Genomic DNA, 13236 nt, shown 5'->3' with positions numbered 1-13236 from the left:
GATCATCTACTCAGGGGGAGCACACAGTTTTGGTAAGATTTTTGGACTTCAATTTTTGGATACAATTTTGAATTTTTCTCATGGATGTTGTCATCAATGCCAAAGGGGGAGATTGTTGTCATTGCACACTCCAATGAGAATTGTAGGTGATTGAAGGTATTGTCATTGATGGCAACCTTGCAATATTATGGCATCGACAGGCACAAGCACTGGCAGATAGTTCACTGGCAGCAATAAGAATGTTTACCGACACCCTAGCCGACGGGATTTTGTTTATTGTATATTGTATTTAATTGTACTATCTTTTTGTAAGCTGATATGGCATATTGTAATAAGAATCATATAAGTATGAGATCTTGTAGATCATTTAGAAGAGAGACATGACATGATGGACATATAGAGCGAATATTAAGGCAGATCTTGGAGTAAGGTTTATGGTTATTGTATGAGCTTCAACCAATATTGAACCTGGCATAACAAATGCTTTTTGTAGCAGTACATTACATTGGATTTCCATAATCCACTTTTGTAAGTCAGTGAGACTTCCTTTTGTATTTGAGCAGTGAGCTCTAGGCAATTGGCCTTCCTATATGTGCAGGCACACACTATTGTAAGTAATATCCATTTATTGGCCAGTGAGTGAATATTGTGGGTCGTAAATCCCATCGAGGTTTTTCCCACACTGGGTTTCCTCACCAAAAATCTTGTGTTACGGTGTTCATTCTATGTTGTGTTTATTGTTCATATTTACTGCATTAATTCTTATTTATCGGTACACTGTTTTGGAATGCAAATTACTTAATAGGGTAAGAAAAATTGTTAACCGCTAGTTAGATACTGATTCCCCCCCCCCCCCCCCTCTCTCTATCTTTGAGAATCCTAACAAATAGTGGATAAGAATGGGCAAGTTGTCTTGCTGAGGTTGAAAAAGAAGATGTAAAGTAAAAAATAAGAGAGTCAAACTTTATTGCATTTTCTTTAGATGAAGTTACGGTAGTAGGCAATGCTTCATGGGTATGCATGCATGTTTATACTGTACATAATCATGCCCACGAACCTCATCTACTATCTGTTGCTAAAATGAAGGAGATTGCAACAACAAAAAATTTATTTCAACTAGTAAAGAGAAGTTTAATTAAATATGGAGGTGTGGATGACATGACGGTTGCCAAAAAATTGGTGTGTGTTGGAATAGATGGAGCTTTAGTAATGCAAGGTCACAGGAATAGTCTTTGTACAAAGATTGAAACTTCATTTGCATCGTACATTACTGCAATTCATTGCATGGCTCACTGAATGAATTTGGCTTTTGGAATTGTGACCAAGTATGCTTCGGTAAAAAAAAGAAATTTTAATCCGAGAGCTCTACTCACACTTCTTTCGAAATCCCAAGTGATTTATGGAAATTCAACACTTTGATGATGGAATAACTGATGGGAACAAGATTCTCAAGGATAATGATATCAGATGGATCTCTTTGGATGGTCCAATGCATCAATTTTTTTCAGAATATCCATCCTTGATCGGACTATTTCACATAACTCATGATGAATCAGAGCAACCAAAATTTTCAGACCTTCTTCGGAGGTTAAGTAATCTAGAAACACTCTTAACTTTAGCAGCTCTTCTACCCATGCTAGAGGAAATGAGGAATATTATGAAGGCTACCCAAAAAAGAGCTTTGTTTATTGCAAAATATGCTATGCTGCGTAAGATGGCATGCATGACCCTCGACAATCTCTATCAAAATCAACCAACACTATCTGATGAAAAATTTGTTAAGTGGAGGACACTCATAGATTTGAAAAATCCTGATAACTTTTTACAAATCAGTTTAAATAGGGAGGTATGTGCCAATGTATGGGGAGTTGAGATACCAATGCACTTCTATGTCATGATCGACCCTAAGGAACTAGGAAAGCGCCCTAGGAAGCAACTAGCAAGAGTTACAAGGGAATATTTTGGCAAGATTGTTGAGTTTGTAACTACTTCTGTGAAGAAAATTGCCTATGATCTTTCCTCATAGATTAGAAGTAGATTCCCTCCTGACAACCTACACGAAGCCATGTCTATTGTGTTTTCTCAATATTGGAGCCTCAACAGTGCAACTGATTTTCGAAGTAATCTACTGACTTTGATTAAATAATTTTGCATATCCAGAGTATTGAATGGAGTAACTATAAATGGAATATTAGACAAAACTCATCTTAGAGAGAAATCATCTCATTTTGCATACACTATGAGGGAACAATATGGCAGAATGGAGAACCTCTACGAAGAGGGATCAACAACAAGGCTTTGGAAATATATAGCTGAGAAAGAAGCGTTGCATGATTCAATTCCAAAGTATGAAGCTTGTTGATTCATGTCTTACCATGATATTGGGTTCAATGGAAGATAAGAGAGTTTTTTAGTTCTTTGGGGTTCCTAAAATCAAAGATAAGAAATAAACTAGGCAAAAATTTGGAAAATTGCTTGAGGCTCTATACATCTAGCTATGATGTCCACACTTTTCCTTACGATACGGCACTGCAAATCTGGAGGTCTAAATGTGAAAGAAGAGGTTTGGGCAACACTTCAAACCAAAATGCTAGTGGCACTATTGACTCATGTACTGGACCTACTGGTAGCATTGAGATTCAGTTCAACAAAGGTATGCAGACTCAAAGTGAAGAAAACACAGACAAGAATCAAGAAAGCTCTGAATTTGATGAGGATGAATGGCAACTGTAAAAGATTAGTATTTATTAATCTTATTATTGAATCTCATCATTCATATTATAAAAGAATATTATTATGGTGGATAACTTGATGATATTTTATGAGTCTGTCAACTTTTTGCAATTAGAATTTAATATTAATTGGTAATTGTATTTTTCAAATTTTTATTCCTAGATTTAAAATAGCATAATAAAGGACCATAATGAGTTTATTGATATAAAGATGTTTATTTAGACATGTTGGGAACATAGATTTTCATTAATTCTTTCAAAATATAGCCATATGATACAATTCATTCAATACACCACTCTGTGTGATTCTCCATGCAAAAGTCAATACAAAGTTTCAGAACCCTTTGCAAATGGCCCTGAATTCTCTTTTATAGAAACAAGGGAGCAACAACAACTTCAGATCGATTTGCAACATGTGAAGACTTAGCATAAATATCAATTACTAAGGCATCGAACATTGAATGTATCATCCCGAATGCCATAAGTATCACAAACTCAGCACAAATTTACATGGCCATCATAGGTTGGATTAGCAATTTAGCAATTTAACAACTTCTACATGTCTGATGTCTCTTGTTTAAAAAATAGAGTTCAAAATGAAATATTAATTCAAGCCATGAAAAATTAAATATAGATAATAGAAGTGCCCAAAACCTAGTAATCAGAAATAGAGAAATGTGAAAATGTTAAAACTTGGGAGAATTTGAGAATACAAATTAATAGGCTGAAGGTTTGCACTGTGCATCATAGATTCATAGGCTAAATTAGAAATAGTGAGTGCTGGTTTTTAATTGTTCATAAAACAAAGTTATTTCAAGCGATGCCAAATTCCAAACAGAAAAAACATAAAACCTTGAAATTAAGAGTAAAAGAAGAAAACTATGCAATACATACTATGATTCTTGAGATTTCTGTGCCAGTTTTTGTAGGGTGCTCCACTCTTCGTCTGATGGAAGGTCAATATTCTTTAAAGTATGGAAAGTCAACTGCAACTTCGTCAACAATCCATATTTAGAAGAGTGACTTGACATCACTGTTTCACCTAATACCGCATTCAGAGTTATAAATGGTTTGATGAATTCCAGAAATTTTTGGGGAGTTGTTTTCTTAGGAAGCAAGTCTAAATCAGACTTCATTTTTATCTCCATGTTTTTTTTGTAAGCTTCTTTTCCAATGAATTTATTTGATGGGTCAACGGTCTTAAGCAAACCAAGTTTAATCAAATTTAGTTGTCTTTTCTTGCAGCTTCAATATCTTTTTGCCACAGTTATCCATAACTTCTAATGTTTCCCTTAGTTTCTGGCATTTTTGAAGGATAGATGATGTCTTAACTATGGCATTAATGCGGCTATTAATTTGCTTGGATGCCAAATAGTTGATACTGGTACTGTAGACTACTTGCAAAATCTATTTCGCCATATCAACTTTTGAATAAACATGTATGATCTTCTCAATGTGCCCTTTGATTTTCATATAAATTAATCTGAAACTTTCATTCAATTCAAACCATTCACACAAATTGTCACTCCTTTGCATTATTTGCCCCCAAATGTTTTCTTATATATACTTCATTGTATTTTTCATATTATCTTTCAATCTATCATTAGAAATTTTAATTTTATCATTTGCATTGTGCGGGTCTTCTTTCATTTGTGCACATTTTTTTCTTTCTTCCTCTACTTCCTCTTCCAAATATTTTTCTTTTTCCTTCTCATGATCCAATAGGTCCTGTATTTTTCTTATTTCGGTAGTAGGAGACTCATAAATTTTGTATAATTTTTGAAAAGTGGCTCTTTCATCATCAATTTTTATACTGCTTTTAGCCATTTTTTCACTCAAGTCCTTCAATTTTGCACCCATCTTTTCCTGCTCTGCAATTTCTATTGCAGAGCCTAAATTTTTTATCCTTTTCTATAAATCATTTCACTTGTTATTTGTTGCTTTCCTCTTTGATTTTTTGTTTGCTAGGTCTGCCTGCAACTTTTCTATTTGTTTCTCCAGATTATTTTTTTCTCTCTCCACCTTTAGCAGTGAAGTGTAGACCACTTCATTAGTCATTTTTGACACACTAATTTTGTCCACATTTTGTACTTTGGAAAAATCTATTTGGAGGGTGCTAACTTGAAATTCAAAGGGATCTCGTGATAATCCAACGAGTTCTCCGGGTAAAAAAAGACTACCTAGTCCATTTTCCCAATTTTTATTTTCGGACCTGTCGACATCTACAACTAAAACTTTCGATGTACCATGAATTCCATCATATCTTTGTGTGGGTCATATGTTAGAAATACCCTATTCCTTGCAGGTTGTTCTTCTAAAACTTCAGTCAGGGAAACCCTATGCAATGCTCTTTTTTTTTTCTTTATTTGCATTTGTTGTGTGTTCAAATTTTTTAGAGTAATCACGAAATTGAAAATCTAGGCTTGTTGAAGCAATTGAATGTTTGAAAGGTGAAATAGCAGAGGCTCCAGCTCCACCTATGAATATGGTTTTAACTAATGCATTACGAGGAGTACCAACAATCATTCTTGATTCTGTCCCACCATCACATGCATGTGTAGTTTTTATAGTCTTTTGAGGGGTCTATTTTGAAGCTGCAAATGATAGATTTTTAGTGGCAATGACACTTGATATAAGATTCTGAATAGTATGAGTATCTACCACTAGTGACCTCTTGCGAGAGATATTTTGTTGTTGCACTTGTCCAACACCAAGACAACTAGTATCAGTAATAGTACCCATGCCAACCCCACCAATTGTAGTGGCACTTGACTGAACACTAATAAGAATATTATCCTCAAATTCCCCACCAATGGCAGTGGCACTTGATTCACCACCAATGGGAATACCATGATGTGGTGGTGGTTGTGGATTTGAACTTGTAACAAATCTAGGTGGACCCTGAGGGTACTGAGTAGTACCTTTCTCTGATGAATCAATTCCAATGACTGGTTTAATAGGAGTTTTTGATTTTGAATCTAATGGAATTTGTACCTCAAGTGGATACCAAATGCCTTCTCCTCTGGGACCTAGACCACCACCTTCAAAACCCATTTTTTCCACAATGTTTTCCCCTTTCCTATATTTTTCTTTCATGGAATCATTGAATCCACCTAATATTTTAGGGACTTTAGTAGTTGTTGGAGTGAGCTCAACCTCATACTCATTTTCATTATCACTCCTATCATATGTTGTTGTGGGATGCTCCATATTCCACAATTTGATAAAATCTACATCCTCATCGATGGACTCAAATTATGCACTGGTCTTTGGTTCACCAAGATTCTTCCTCATAGTCCAAAAATTATTTATTTTGGTTTGAGTCCAATAACTATATTTACATTCTTGTAGAATTGTTTTGGGAATAGATTTGCTAGATGGATTAGCATATTTTTGGTAGAAATTGTAGGACCTCCTATTTTGGATGCCCTCCTTTGGTGTCTTATGTGTGTGCAATTCCATAATTTGTGATGACAATTCTTCTATTGAAATGTTATTATCAACGGAAATTTTCTCCATCTCTTTTTTTACCTCATCCCAGGAGTCCATGTTTCTAAGATTTTCTAGAAATGGTTTAATTTCATGTTGATATAACGCTGAAGAGTTCCCATTTTTCTTAAGCCTTTCTTGAACTACACCAATTGGATCATACTGCCAAAGACCCTCATCACCAAAGCTAAAAACTGTCAAAAAATAATGTGCCACATTGAATGCTTTTCTCTCAAATGTGAACCCTCCACATGAGAAAGGAAAGGAAGGAAATATGCTCTTCTTTTGCTGACCATGAAAGTGCCTATTTGTGCTCTCCAACTGTCATACATATTATAATGCAAATACCCTCTCTGTCACATGTATTGGAAGTCTATAGGGTTTTACTACTGATCCATAAAACCTTAACACAGTGTATTCTTCCAAGAATAACTAGTTAGCCAATTTTATTTGAATTCTGAGATGAATGCAATCTCTACAAGACACAGATAATCTAGGAATTGGAGTGATTATAATTTCATTATATATTTGTGCCAAAAAGAAGTCTACAAAATGGTTGTAGTCCTTTTTGTTATCTTGCATCCTTATCTTTGGTGTCCATTCATATATTGGACACTCTGTTCTATTTCGAGTCTTCTCATCAATCTTATAGTTGACAATGTGAAGATTTTTGATCTTGAATATTGCATGATACTTGGATAGAAGAAGATAGCACAAGTAGGATGAGAACCTAAATGTCTTATAGGAACCTTTTTTTATCATTAGTAATTATTTTTGCATGGATTGAACAACATTCTCAACAAAATTATATCTTACTGGTTGACTTACACAATGGATAATAAAAATCATTTCAAGAAGGCTAGCACCCACTTCCCTATCATTTTCCAATCCCAAACAAAATGTTAGCAAGGAAATAGTATCCCGAACCCATGGAACAAAAATGTTACAATCATAAGGAGGCTTATGATTCCGATCCAATGGAGTACCACACATTATTAGAGCTCTGATAAATGAATCTCTATGACTTGGATCGAGACTCTAATAATTATCTGTCAACTTTCTTAGGTCAATGTGGACGTTTGAGTTTTGTGCTTCAAACCCTAGGTTCAACAAACAAGCAAATTCTACCATGTTTATGGATAGAATTTCCTCTTTTGTATTTTTATTGACAATTGTTTTTTTATCTTCATCATAATTTTTGGCCCAGACCATGACAAATTCAGGGCAAAGGAATACTTCAAGTAACATCATGCTTCCCAATCTAGCATCCCATGATGCAATTTTATTTGTTCTTTGTTTTAACATTGTGTTGAAAATAATAAATTTTGTCCTGCTTGGATCTACCGCCTTATTAGAAAATTCATATCTAATATCTATGATACACTTTTCACCATGGATAGCAAGATCCTAAATATCATGGTATTCATCAGTGAGACCTAGTGTTTTAACCAGTTTGGTTAGGTCTATTCTTTTTCACTTGGCTTCCTGTTGAACTATTGCTTCCCGATTTCTCCATCGTTGTTATTGTTAATAATTCAAAATAATGCTAGATACAAGCTTGAAAATGCTAACCCTCAAATTGAACCATGAGATTAAAAAAGGTAAAAAATGTGGGATGTAGGTGTTCTAGATTTTACCCAAAATTTCTATTTCACTAGATTGGCGCAGACAGACTCTGTTGCAACTTGCATTCTTCAATCTAGTAGTTGTTTCTGAATCTCCCTTGATTTACTAGTTTTTCCATGAAATGAAATACGATTATAATTTATGAGTCACTTATTTTCAAAACACTGAAAAGGTTAAAAAATAAATACTTAAAGGGCAAAATTTCTAGAATCCTCTTATAATTTTAGAAATTATTATTAATATCTATTCGCCGCCGAAGGACAAAATATTCATTGCTTGAGTCTAAATTTTGAGGATAGTGGACACATCACCTGACTTGAGTGACGAGTCACTTTTCCGGACTATTTTTTAAGTCTTTTTATTCATTTTCAACTTCTGCCAGAAATAGAGCTTAATTATAGATAATTAAATGTAAAACGTTCAATTCATGGTCAAGTTCTCAAAAATGTGTTTACTTCCCACATTCAGGCAGAAATCAACCATAAGTCGTTGATTTGTGCTCATCCAACGGATGATGGTATCTGTTGTCACTTGTCATGGGTCCCATGACTTTTACCATTTTTTGGACACATCACCAGGCATGAGTCACTTTTTGAGAATGGTTTTGAAGACTTTTTAAGTGTTTTCAACTTCTGCCAAAATAGAGCTTATTAAATTTAATTAAGTATACAATTGCAAATTTAGAATTTTACTATACTTAATTAAATGTTTATCGTTTATGGCAGTCTTATGTTATAAGTTTGCAAAAAATGTTTATCGTTTATGGAAGTCTTCCATTAGAAGTTTGCAAAAAATATTTATTGTTCCCACACTTGGCCCGAAATACACCTCACGTCGTTGATTCGTGTTCATCCAACGAACGAAAGTACATAAATTTATAATGAATTAAATATATAATTTAGATATGTAATTTCAAAACTTGCATGATATTTCATTTTTTTTTATTGATAATTTTTGTATTTTATCACTTGAAAATAAAATATTACAAATGTGCAAGTATGGGTGGTATAGTAAAACAGTTCTGCTACCACAAAAAAAACCCCCAAGGGCCAAAACCACCATTCTCAACAAAAAATAGAACCCTACTACATGCAAAAAACCCAGAATTCCAATTCGGCATACCAAAATTTGTAGCAGACATACCCCCATACATACAAAGTTGGGCTTGGCCCTGAGGAGAAAATGAAGATGGAATAAAAAGATACAAATAGATTAACCAAGAAATGGTCTGTACTCTGGGTCATCATAGAATTCAGAGAACCACTTCATTGCTTGGGTAGTCTCGGGTCTCGGTCGCAACTCTTGACCCACCTTTGCACATGCCACTTCATGAAGAACTATTAAAACCTCATCACACTGCATCAACCTTGCAAACAACTTGAAGGCCTTCCACCCATGCCAAGAAAGAGCTCTGCATCTTTCCTCCAAATCATCATCAACCCATTGAATGAGTGGTAGCGGTGCCACCAGAGCAACCACCCCTGCCTTAGGAACAATGCCCACCTTTGGGACCAAATGAGCACACACTCTATCCAAATTTAATAGGTAGTGCCCATCAATTACAACTCTTAGGGCATTTTTTACTTTGTCCACCTCATCCCCAAATTGGAAACCCCAAGTGGCAATCAATGAATATGCCTCCATGTTTGTCCTATAGCAATGAACTACATGGAAATTTTCCTCTCCCAATAACATTTTCACACTCTCATACAACCGCTCATCCTTAAAGAAGAGCAAACCTTTCAGCCTCATGTCCGTAAATCATCCAAGAAATGGGACTAATTTCTTATCAGTATGGAAGGAGAAATTGGCTTCCATGCTGATTAGGAAACCCAAGGCAATGACAAATGCTACAAATGTAGACAATATGATACTAAGACATCTAATCCACCCAATATTTAAGCACCTCTCACTTAATTCTAATTTCTGACATCCAACGGCAGTGGTCGTCGATGTCAATCACAAACTCTGCCATCATTCCTCTGCATGCACTAGTTCAAAACTTCAACCGCATAATTTGTACGCACAAGCTGACATTAAAGCCACATAAAGGCTAAATGTTAACCATTCACTTTCCTAATAGTGATGTACGTACCATAGGTCCATAAGGAAATATTACTACATATCCATTGTAAGTTCCTGTGGGTCCCATTATACATCGATTTCTGCCACCCAAATGCCAAGTCACCTAACGCTTCATCGTCCCATTGGCCATAGCCTTTGTTTTGTGTCGGTATTCAATGTACATGTATCTAGTTAGTTGGAATATTTTTTAATATTAAGTTGGACTTTTAATTCACTTGTTTTTCATGAGATAAACATCTTTTTTTTTAATTTATTAAATTATAATCAATGATAATCAATGTAGAAATAATTACTCGAATGAACTGGATTTTTTTATATATATATATTAAATATAGAGGAAGAAGCATTACATAAAAAAGATCACAGTATTAAATTTATTTTCATTGTTTAACAAAATATTGAAATAACGCAGCTCATAGACATTGTGATCCTTATTGGATGTTATCACTTGTAGCCAATCCCTGACATTATGTTTTTCCAAATACTTCTTTGTCAAGCACTTCAAATATCTTTTAGAAAAGGTCATCTCAGAAGTGACACTAAGTTTGTTCTTTAACTTTAGAGAAGAAATTAGAATAAACCTACTATGTTTTTTATGGTGAAAATTAAATCTTATATCCACACAGATTAATAACTATTTAAGCTATTTCAAAACGTAATGATTATGCTAAGTCTCCTGCCATGGCATGATGGAAGCAAAAAATAATAAAATGAAAAAGAAAGTATTTTTATATCCATAAGGGGAAAACTGAAATGAACTAGAATTCGCAAAATTATCATTAATATATATGTTTCGCAAATTAACAATTTTTACATGTCTGAGTCCCTCAAAAAATTTAAAGCCAAAATGAGTGAGCCTATGATGTTACGAGGAAATAGCAAAAAAAACAAAACTACTAGGGGGTCAAGGCTAGGGCACAGTAGTGGACACATTCATGATTTACCCTAAGAATCTCACCCTCCCTCCATGTAAAATCCTTCATACATTATAAGCTATGAGAATTATTCAAGCCAACTGGAGTTTGGAAAGTCATCCAGGATGAACCATTTCCAGAGAAAGTCCTTACCAATTTGCGCCCATTTCCTATGACGCGTCAACTGCTCCACATTCAAGTTCAAAAGAAATGGTTGCTTGGCCACTGGCACTTTTTGGTCAGGGAGGAGAATCTTGGTTAATTCATTTGCACAAGGGATCCCCACCCCTACTTTTGCAAAGATGACAACAATAACGTCATTTCCAAGGAAGTCATCTTTAAACACCTTCCTTAATAAAATCAACATATCCACCTTGTCTCCTCTGAGGTACAGAAGAGATGCCAAGAACCGGGACATAACGTATGTGTTAACATGGTATCTATTTTCATTACGCAGAAATTCTTTGCCCAACACCATCCTCACAGCTTCATTAGTGAACATCCCAACCTCCTTGTAGACTGATTGGAGGGGTGGGTCTCTAACGGAGCCCAAAAAGGCCCTCTATCCTCTGCATAAATGCTTCTTAAGTAGATAGGAGTGTCCATCTTGAGAAACCAAATTACCAAATTAAACAACCTGAGCCTATAGACCTAACCCAGAGGCAGAATTTAAATACAGTGACCTTCAACGATTTATCTACCAAAGGCTAATTGAAGATGAAAAAAGTAGAGATCGTATATAAATGACTAAAGCTCTTGATTGTAATAATTCATTCTCTAACCGTATTAATTCTTTTAATTTTTTTTAAATCTTTTGTATATCTGTGCAAGTCTTTCCCATAAATGTACTAGTGTGTGAAATTGGAAACAACTATAAACCAGTACCAAGTACGACATTGTAAGTCACGGTGACAAAGTAGATTGCAGTTAGTGACTAGACATATATTAAATGACCAACATTATCGATCATGACATTTGATACGTTTTTGTTGAATCCAATTACATTTTGGGCACTTTCTATTGAACTACGTTCTCTTCATAAATTTGGGCCAAAATTAAACTTCAGCCATTGATCTACGATCATCAAATGGTTCAAAATCATTGATGGATTTTAGGTACATGTCTTCCTTCACGTGTCAAAGTGGCCACACTTATTGATACATCGTTCAAATTTTGGACTCAATGTGATGTACTAATGTGATGTGATGTGCCTTGTCTATTAATGACAATGAATTCATGAAATCTCCAATAAAATATATATTTTTCCATAAATAACAAAATATTAGCCAAATAAATTAAATAATTTTCAAGCTCACAGACATTGTGATCCTTATTGGATGCTATCACTTGCGGCCAATCCCTGACATTATATTTTTCTAAATACTTCTTTGTCAAGCACTTCAAATATCTCTTAGAAAAGGTCATCTCAGAAGTGACACTGAGTTTGTTCTTTAACTTTAGAGAAGAAATTAGAATAAACCTGCTACTTTTTATGGTGAAAATTAAATCTTATATCCACACAAATTAATAACTATTTAAGCTATTTCAAAATATAATGATTATGTTAAGTATCCTCCCATGGCATGATGGCAGCAAAAAATAATTAAATGAAAAAGAATTTTTTTTTATATCCATAAGAGGCAAACTGAAATGAACTGGAATTTGCAAAATTATCATTAATATATATATGTTCCAAAAATTTATAATTTTTACATGTCTGAGTCCCTCAAAAAATTTAAAGCCAAAATGAGTGAATCTGTGAGGTTAAGAGGAAATAGCTAAAAAAACAAAACTACTAGGGGGTCAGGGCTAGGGCATAGGTAGTGGACACATTCGTGATTTACCCTAAGAATCTCGCCTTCCCTTTATGTAGAATTCTTCAGACATTATAAGCTGTGAGAATTCTTCAAGCCAACTGTAGTTTGGAAAGTCATCCAGGAGGAACCATTTCCGGAGAAAGTCCCTAGCAATCCACACCCATTTTCTATGATGCGTCAACTGCTCCACATTCAGGTTCAAAAGAAATGGTTGCCTGGCCACTAACACTATTTGGTCAGGGAGGAGAATCTTGGTTAATTCATTCACCCAAGGGATCCCCACCCCTACTTCTGCAAAGATGACAACAGTAACTTCATCTCCAAGGAAGTCTTCTTTAAACACCTTACTTAATAACATCAACATATCCACCTTGTCTCCTCTAAGGTCCAAAAGAGATGCCAAGAACCGGGACGTAACGTTCGTGTTAATAGGGTATCTATTTTCATTACATAGAAAGTCTCCGCCCAACACCATCCTCACAGCCTCATTAGTGAACATCCCAACCTCCTTGCAGACTGATTGGAGGGTTGGGTCTCTAACAAAGCCCAAAAAGGCCCTCATGTCCTCTGCAA

The sequence above is a fragment of the Cryptomeria japonica genome, chromosome 11 (genome assembly GCF_030272615.1).
Source record: "Cryptomeria japonica chromosome 11, Sugi_1.0, whole genome shotgun sequence".
Lineage (NCBI taxonomy): Eukaryota > Viridiplantae > Streptophyta > Pinopsida > Cupressales > Cupressaceae > Cryptomeria > Cryptomeria japonica.
Note: the sequence above shows the minus strand (reverse complement) of the source record.